This window comes from Hordeum vulgare, chromosome 2H, assembly GCF_904849725.1.
Source record: "Hordeum vulgare subsp. vulgare chromosome 2H, MorexV3_pseudomolecules_assembly, whole genome shotgun sequence".
In the NCBI taxonomy this organism is placed as follows: Eukaryota; Viridiplantae; Streptophyta; class Magnoliopsida; order Poales; family Poaceae; genus Hordeum; species Hordeum vulgare.
In genome coordinates, this window is record NC_058519.1 from 162100086 (window position 1) to 162110060 (window position 9975).

The window sequence follows — 9975 nt, forward strand, 5'->3', positions numbered from 1 at the left end:
AGCTGAGAGTTTATAATGGTTTGTATTGAATGCGAACATAGATTTTGAAATGACTATGATGTAGTATGATAGGATGGTATTCTCCTTTGAATGTTTCAAGTGGCTTGACTTGGCACATGTTCATGCATGTAGTTGAAACAAAATCAACATAGCCTCTATGATGTTCGTGTTCATGGTGATTTATATCATGTTCATGCTTGCATTCAATGTTAGTCAAACTCATTGCATCTTGATGACTGTTGTCGCTCTCTAGTTGGTCGCTTCCCAGTCTTTTGCTAGCCTTCACTTGTACTAAGCGGAATACTGCTTGTGCATCCACTTCCATAAACCCAAAAGTTTTTCCATGAGAGTCCACCATACCTACCTATTTGCGGTATCTACCTGCCGTTCCAAGTAAATTTGCATGTGCCACTCTCTAAACCTTCAAGAAATAATCTATTTTGCATGCCCGAACCGCTCATGTAGTGACAGGGGGCTATTGGTATCTTCCATGCTAGGAGTGTTATCCTCGACATGTGTTTATTCACTATCATTCACGAGAAAGGGGCTGGTAATTGGAATGCTCAGTTCCACGCTTAAATTGAAAACATAACTGTAAAAGAAGACTCCCCCGGATTGATGTTAGTATGGACGGTACCCGAGGATTCGGCTAGCCGTGGAGTGTGATTGATTGGTGGTGGGGGAGTTAAAACTTCACTTTTCTGTTTGGGAACCGCCTATAGCATGAGTAGCACGGAAGATATTGAGAACTCTTGGTCATTGCATTGACAATGAAAGCATGCCACCCAAAATTATCATCACTGTTTTCAAAGCTTGAGCTCTGGCACCTCTGCAAATCAATGCTTCCCTCTGCGAAGGGCTGTCTATTTATTTTCCTGTTGAGTCATCCTCGTCTTTTATAAGCACCAATTAGAGAGCACCTCTGTCATTTTTATGCTTTGCTTTTGATTGATATTGAGTATGACTATGACTGGATCTTCGTTGCTATGAATTACAATGTTTAGTCAGCCCTTGATCTTTGAAAGTGCTCTGCATTTATGTTTTGCGGTCTCAGAAAGAGCTAGCGAGATACCACCTATTCATATTGCTTCATGCTTGTTTTGATTGAAGTGTTGGTATTTGAAACTCATTATTATTTGCTCGTTAGCTGATTATGCCAATGATATTAGTTTACCGTTAGACCTTTGTGTCATTTGCTTATGTGGTTAACTTGTGACCTTGCTGAAATTCTGGTTCTGAGTTAGACATAGTTGCAACAACAAGATCAAACAGAGTTTGTCAAAGTTTTTCTTTCTCTCTCAGTTTGTCAACTGAGTTGCTTGAGGACAAGCAAGGTTTTAAGCTTGGGGGAGTTGATACGTCTCCATCGTATCTACTTTTCCAAACTCTTTTGCCCTTGTTTTGGACTCTAATTTGCATGATTTGAATGGAACTAACCTGGACTGACGATGTTTTCAGCAGAATTGCCTTGGTGTTGTTTTTGTGCAGAAATCAAAGTTCCCCAAACGTCCTGAAAATTTACGGGGAGCATTTTTGGAAAATATGAAAAATATCTGCGCCAAGATCCACCTGAGGGGGTGGGCCAGTGGGCCACAAGCCCTGCCTCCGCCACCCCCCTGGTGGCGGTGGGCAAGCTTGTGGGGCCCACAGGGCTCTGCCGCCCCCAATCTCAGCTCTATAAGTTCACTTTCGTCTCAGAAAAAATAAAAAAGAGAACATTTCGTCGCGTTTACGATACGGATGCGCCGCCACATCCTGTTCTTCATCTGGAGGGCAGATCTGGAGTCCGTTTTGGGCTCCGGAGAGGGGAAATCGTCGCCATCGTCATCATCAACCTTCTTCCCTCTCCAATTCCATGAAGCTCTTCGTCGTTCGTGAGTAATCTATTCGTAGGCTCGCTGGGTGGTGATGAGTAGGATGAGATCTATCATGTAACCGAGTTAGTTTTGATGGGGATTGATCCCTAGTATCCACTATGTTGTGAGATTGATGTTGCTACTACTTTGCCATGCTTAATGCTTGTCACTAGGAGCCGAGTGCCATGATTTAAGATCTGAAATTATTATGTTGTCACCAATATATGTGTGTTTTAGATCCGATCTTGCAAGTTGTAGTTACCTACTATGTGTTATGATCCGACAACCCCGGAGTGACAATAACCGGAACCACTCCCGATGATGACCATAGTTTGACGAGTTCATGTGTTGACCAAGTGCTAATGCGTTGGTCGGGTTCTTTATTAAAAGGAGAACCTTAATATCCTGTAGTTTCCTTTTGGACCCCGCTGCCATGGGAGGGATGGACAATAAATGTCATGCAAGTTCTTTTCCCTAAGCACGTATGACGACACACAGAATGCATGCCTACATCACATTGACGAACGGGAGCTAGCCACATATCTCTCCGTGTTATAACTGTTGCATGATGAATATCATCCAAACAAATCACCGACCCATTGGCTATGAGTTTGTTCTATTGCTGCTGTTACTTGTCTTCCTACTGCTGCTATTCCTTGTCTTGCTGTGCTGCTACTTTTGCTACTATTGTCGCTTGCTACTGTTGCTACTTGCTACTACTGTCACTACTGCTGTTCCTTGTTGCTGCTATTACTCGTTACATTGTTGCTACCTGCTACAATCTTGATCGCTGGTCGTTGACGGGAACAGACAATTTCCGTCAACGGGCAACTTGGCGCCATTGATACAATCGTTAGAAATAGTCTGCCGTGTCAACAGATCGTTTTTGACACCGTTGTTATCATACTACTTTGCTGTTACTACTTTGCTTGCAGATACTAAGCTTTCAGGTGTGGTTGGAGCTGACACATTCAGCTGCTAATACTTGAGAGTATCCTCTCACCTCCTATAGGCGATCAACAAATTTGGGTCGAATACTCTACCCTCGAAAACTGCTATGATCCCACGCGCTGGTGGGCCGTCAACAACATTCTTCTAGTTTCGATTGCCGGAGAGTGCTAGAAGCATTCTTCTGGTGCCGTTGCAAGGGAAGGTCTGCTGTTACGGAGTCAATCACACACTAATGATGCCACGTCACCGAGATTCCCTATCGTTGATCTCGTGTTAGTTCATAACAATTTGAATTGGAAATTTAAAAATAAAATCAAACGGGGAAAGTTATCGGATGAGTTAAAATATATCGGGTGAGTTATGAAAATCCCCTATATGATTTATTAAAACAAATCAGGCATTTTGAATTTGTTAAAACCCTATATATTTAAAACACAAATCATAAGAGAATTATAAAAAAACCTGGCCAACTAGGCCAAGTGGCCCAGTTGGCCATATCCATCTCGGCCCACCTAGTCGTGGGGTATAAAGCCCCCCACCGGGGCTAAAACCCTAGCCCAACCTCCCCAGTCCTCCTGCCGCCGCCACTCTCCCCCCACGCCAGCACTCCCTCCCCACCTACCCCCTCGGTCGCTACTCCACCCCACGACCGAACTCCCACCTCCCTCTCGGTCTCTCCCACCCCCGAGCGCCCCTGGGTCCCGATCACCCCTGCCTCTCCTCCCAGTCCGCGCCACCCCGCTCGCCCCCGAGCTCCCATCGCCCCTGGCCTCGATCTCCCCCTCCTCCCAGATCCACCCCACCACCGCACCTCTACCTCCCGCCGACGACCCCTCCCCATTAAAGCTCCCCAAAGCGGCCCCGTCCCCGGGGCCCCTCCCCACTGGAGCTCCCCACGACGGCCCTCCGCTGCACCGCCCCGTCGCCGGATCCACCACCACCGGCCTGGGAATGCCTCCCCAACGTCGCCACCACCACCTGGAGCTCCTCCTCGCCAGAACCGCGCCGAGTCCTCGTGCACTCTTGCTACACCGGGCCCTCCCGTCAACGCCGGTGAGCTCCGGGCCCCGGCCATCCTCTCCTCCTCCCTCTCCCGGTTCCATTCCGGCGATCGCCGCCGCGTTCCGGCATCGTTGAGCTCCGGGAGGTGGAGGTAGAGTTGCCTCTTTTACCTCTCTGTTGAGAGCTTGAGAGTTAACACAAAGAGTTGTCCTGTGAGAGAGAGGTTAGAGATGAGTTAGACAGGAAAATAAAAAGCATGTATGTATTATGTATTTCGTATGTATGTATCCTGTATGTATGTGTGTATGTATTGTGTATCCATGCATGTATGTAGAAGGGAAAATAATACATTATGTTTATGTATGCAAATATGTGTGCGTGTGTGTAAATTGTGGTGTGGCCATTGCCACTTAACGGTGGGGCCAACACCCCCACTCCCACTGATAAGGAGGTCCCATGCACTGTTAATATATATATATATATATAAATAATAATAATAATAATATGTTTTTATTAAATAAATAAATAATTAGATATATTATTTATTTATTTAGTTAATTAATCAAAAGGTTATTTAGATAATCTGTTAATTAGGATAATTAAATTATCCTATTAGAATATGACACGTGGGTCCCCCACTAAATTAATTTGATTAATTAATATTAAACCTAATTAAAAACTTGTGTCTATGACACACGGGACCCACTCGTCAGTTGACCAGCCAACTGCTGATGTCATAATTGCATTAAATCAAAGTAATTAAATCTGTTTTTAATTCCTAAATGTTTTATAAAATTTTAAAAATTAATATAAAATAATCCGTAAGTCAGATCAAAATATTTTCAACTTGAAAGTTGATCAACAGAACAAGACAAACCCGGATACACGGTCCATTCGTTTGTCACGCATCCCTAGCATAGCAAACGTGGAACTTTTCCATCATTTTGAGTGTGACCGGTAGTAGCCCAAGACCTGGAAAATATCGTGAGATATTCTTCCGACCCGTGTGCGACATATGTTGCTGCGTTAGCTCATGCCTAGTCTGCATATGGCCATGTCATGCTTAGTGTTGCACCTGTTGCTATTATTTATTGTTTCCCCCCTCTTCTTACCGGTAGACCCCAAGACTGACGTTGCTGCCGGGTACACCTACCCTCCTGACAACCAGCCCTTTGCCGCAGAGCAACTAGGCAAGCAAACCCCCCTTGATCATTCCTATATCGCCTATGTTTTTCTCCCTCATGCTTGCATTAGTATTTTGCTACTGTTGTAGTTAGCTCCTATATCTGATGCATCGCCTGTTTTTGATGAACTGGTACTTTCAGTATTGTACCTTTAAACTGCTTAGTATAGGTGGAGAAGTCTTCCCCTCTGACCCCGTAGTCCAGTTGCCCCGCTTTGCTTTCAAATCTCGATCCCTCATCGACGAGCCAGACCCGGCACAACACTTACGCCCCCTTAGTTGAGCGACGCTACAGAGATAATATCGGGTACTGAGGGTGACACCTCGTGAAGTACTCGTGATGATCTCTCTGAAGTATAGCTAGTCGGTCATGGTTATCGAGGGTGATTCCTATTTCACCATTCCCGACGATGCCTTTGTCGTGCAACCCCTCAAGTGAGGGACCCTCGAGGGTGATTCCTCTAGGTCCACCTTGACGGATACATCGTTCGGAATCCAACGAGGGTGATACCTCGGATTCCCCCCGATTTTACAACCACACAGTTACTTGACCATGTTACTGGGATCTTTGATGAATAGATATTAGGCGGGTGGATTCCCACGTGTTTGTGTTGATGACTTAATTAAAATGATAATGGATTTGGGTATTTGATCTGGGTTGGTCGGAAGGCCTTATTACGCACTAACCGTCTGCGTGGGAAGAATTATGGGTACTCGACGTCGCGGTATCAGCCGAAGCTCTTCAGACGTCAGTGATGTAGCGGCGCGCACCCGAGTGGTCCCAAGATACTTCGCTCTTGTATTAAGGGGTGCTAGGACTGAGATCGGCTGCCCTCGCATCGTGCAGGAGTGCGGAGAGTAAGTGGGCCCATGACCCCTTTGTGCTTAGGAGTTAGACCGGCGGGCTGGCCTCTGTGCTGAGTTTAGGTGGGACTGCGACGTGTCGATATTCCAAGGCTGGGCATGACCCAGAAAAGTGTGTCCGGTCAGAGTGTTATCGAGCGCATCGGGGAATATGTTGTGCACCACTGTAGGGAAGAACTTGTCTATTCGAATACGTGTCCACGGTTACAGGACGACTTGGAGTTGTGCCCTGATCTTATACAACTACAACTGTTACTTAACTGGATTTAGTTTCCCCGTGATTGCTTCCTCGCAGGGAGTCGAGGGAGGATCTCTGGGCGTGACCTCATATTAATATTGCTGCAACAATATGACTAATTAATTGTGTTACACCTGATCTACTCTCGTCTATTGCTGCAAGACCCTGAAGATGCTAGTCTTTGATAGGACTTGGCCTTCTCTCTCATCTTCTCGCATTGCTGGAGTCAGTCCACATATAACCACCCCCCTTCTTTGATACTGATGCATACTTAGAATAATTCTGATGTAAGACTTGCGAGTACTTTGGATGAGTACTCACCATTGCTTTGCTCCCCCTTTGTCCCCTTGATCCGTTGCTGTGAGCAGATGATGGAGCCCAGGAGATGGAGGAGCCCGCCGATGACGACTGCTACCCCGACGTTGCCTACTACTACGTGGAGGCCGCTGAAGACCAGGAGTAGTTAGGAGGTTACCAGGCAGGAGGATTTCTCTAAGGCACCCCATGTTTTATGTCTGTACTCAGACATTGTTCCTTCCGCCGACTCGTGTGTTTATCAAGCTTCCGTATTCTAGCCCTCGAGGCCTCTAGCTTGTAATATGAAGCTGATATTGTTTTATTTGTGTCTAGAGTTGTGTTGTGATATCTTCCCGTGTGTCCTTGAGTTTGATCGTACACATTTGCGTGTATGATTAGCGTACGATTAAATCGAGGGCGTCACAAGTTGGTATCAGAGCCGACTGCTTGTAGGTCGCCCCATTCCAACTCCTTGACCGAAGTTGAGTCTAGTGTTTGAAAAAACTTCACTAACACCGATGTTGTGGCTTACGGGCCCACATCTCAATTGGGTAGTATTAGTATCTGATACGTCTCCAACGTATCTATAATTTTTGATGGTTCCATGCTATTATCTTGTCAAACTTTGGATGTTTTGTATGCCTTTTATATCTTTTTTGGGACTAACTTATTAACTCAGTGCCAAGTGTCAGTTCCTGTTTTTTCTGTGTTTTTGACCCTTTTCAGAGGAGCATTTTAAACGGTGTCCAAACGGAATAAAACTTCCAAAAAGATTTTTTCCGGAACAGAAGATACGCACGGGACTTGAGAACCAAGGCAATGGCCACCAGGGGACTCCACAAGCCCCCTAGGAGAGGCCAGGGGGGAGGGCCGCGCCTAGCAGGCTTGTGGGCCCCCTGTGGCTCGTCTTCCCTACCTCTTCTGCCTATAAATGCCTGAAAAATCCAAAACTGTGCTAGAGATCCACGAAAATACTTTTCCGCCGCCGCAAGCTTCTGTCTCCGCAAGATCCCATATGGGGCATGTTCTGGTGCCATGCCGGAGGGGGGATTCAGATACGGAGGGCTTCTTCATCAACATCATGACCTCTCCGATGATGCGTGAGTAGTTCTCCATAGACCTTCGGGTCCATAGATAGTAGCTAGATGGCTTCTTCTCTGTCTTGGATCTTCAATACAAAGTTCTCCATGATCTTCATGGAGATCTATCCGATGTAATCTTCTTTTGCGGTGTGTTTGTCGAGATCCGATGAATTGTGGATTTATGATCAGATTGTCTATGAATCTTATTTGAGTTTCTTCTGATCTCTTATATGCATGATTTCATATCCTTGTAATTCTCTTCAAGTTGTGGGTTTTGTTTGGCCAACTTGATCTATGATTCTTGCAATGGGAGAAGTGCTTGATTTTGGGTTCATGCCGTGCGGTGACCTCACCCAGTGATAGAAGGGGTAGCGAGGCATGAATCGTGTTGTTGCCATCAAGGGTAAAAAGATGGGTTTTACATCATTGGTTTGAGTTTATCCCTCTACATCATGTCATCTTGCTTAAAGCGTTACTCTGTTCGTCATGAACTCAATACACTAGATGCATGCTGGATAGTGGTCGATGTGTGGATTAATAGTAGTAGATGCAGAAAGTATCGGTCTACTCGTCTCGGACGTGATGCCTATATGTATGATCATTGCCTTAGATATCGTCATGACTTTGTGCGGTTCTATCAATTGCTCGACAGTAATTTGTTCACCCACCGTAATATGTGCTATTTTGAGACAAGCCTCTAGTGAACACTATGGCCCCCGGGTCTACTTCACACCATATTTTCAGCCTTTCACTTTTACTTCGTTGCACTTTCCGCCTTCAGATCTCACTTTGCAATCAATCTTGAAGGGATTGACAACCCCTTTATAGCGTTGGGTGCAAGCTCGTTTGTGTTTGCGCAGGTACTCCGGACACATGGCTTGATTCTCCTACTAGATTGATACCTTGGTTCTCAAACTGAGGGAAATACTTACTGCTCCTGTGCTGCATCACCCTTTCCTCTTCAAGGGAAGAACCAAAGCAAGCTCAGGAGGCAGCAGAAGGATTTCTGGCGCCGTTGCCGGGGAGGATCAAGTTCTAGGTGAAGCTCATCCAAGTAATTGTCTCAAACTCATCTCTTGCATTTACTTTTTTGCCTCTTGTTTTCCTCTCCCCCACTTCTGAAAAACAAAAATTTACAAAAATATTTGCCTTTTCCGTGTGCCTTTCCTTTGCTTGTGTGCTATGTGCCTTCAGTATGCTTGCATCTTTGCTTGCTGAAAATCTATTGATATGGATCCTCATCCACTTGCTAATCTCTTTAAGAGATCCAATTATGTTGATCCAATTGCTAGTGAGTTGAGTGCACTTGACTATCTTTATGGAGTTTTGCTTGAGATGCGTGAATCTGAAAATCGTGATGAAGAAATTTATGAAGTGATTCACGAGGGCTCCTTGAATGAAAAGCATGATTGCAATAGTTCCACTATAAATCATATTAGTGGCATTCATGCTAAAAATATGCAAAACCCTAAGCTTGGGGATGCTAGTTTTGCTATGTCCACTACTTGTTGCAATGATCATGATTGGGGTAATGATTTTTCTTATGATCTTGAAATTTTTTTAAACCCTCATGATGATTATGATGTTTGCAATAATATTGAAAGTGGGTTTGGAGAAGTCATGACTTTAGTTGATGATAATCCCACTATTTTTGAAGAGGGTCAACTTTGCATGCATGTGGATCATGAAAAGAATATCCTTTGTGATAGCTATATTGTTTAATTTGATTATGATCCCACATGTAATTGCTATGAGAGAGGAAAATATTGTGGTAGAAACTTTCATGTTACCAAATTACCTCTTGTTATGTTGAGATTGCTATTGTCTCTTTCTTCTTCCTTGCATTTGGTAACTATTGGTTGTCTTGCCAATTTGTTCTCCTATAAAATGCCTATGCATAGGAAGTATGTTAGACTTAGATGTGATTTTCACATGCTTTATGATGCTCTCGTTGTGCTTCAATTCTTGTCTTTTGTGTGAGCATCATTGATTTATCAATGCCTAGCTAAGGGCGTTAAACAATAGCGCTTGTTGGGAGGCAACCCAATGAATTTATCTTTTTCTTTCTGTTTTATTGCATCCACACCATAATAATTTTGTTATGATTGTGTTTTTTGTGTTTCTTTTTGTGTTTGAGCCAAGCAAAAACCTTTATGACTAGTTTTGGTGGTGGTTGTTTGATCCTGCTGGAAAAAGACAGAAAATTTTCGCTCACGAAAGTATTTTTCATTTTTATTCGGAAAGAGCTTTTGAGTTGATTCTTTTTGCTGCTGGTTGATATGCCTTTTTCCCAGGCTGTCGTATTTTTTTCGGAATTTGTGAGGTACTAGAAGTATACGAAGTATACAGATTGCTACAGACTGGTCTGTTTTTGCTAGATTCTGTTTTTGTTGTGTTGGTTGCTTGTTTTGATGAAACTATGGATAGTATTGGGGGGGGGTACTATCCATGGAAAAGTGAGAATACAGTAACCTAACACCAATATAAATAGAAATCAAGATT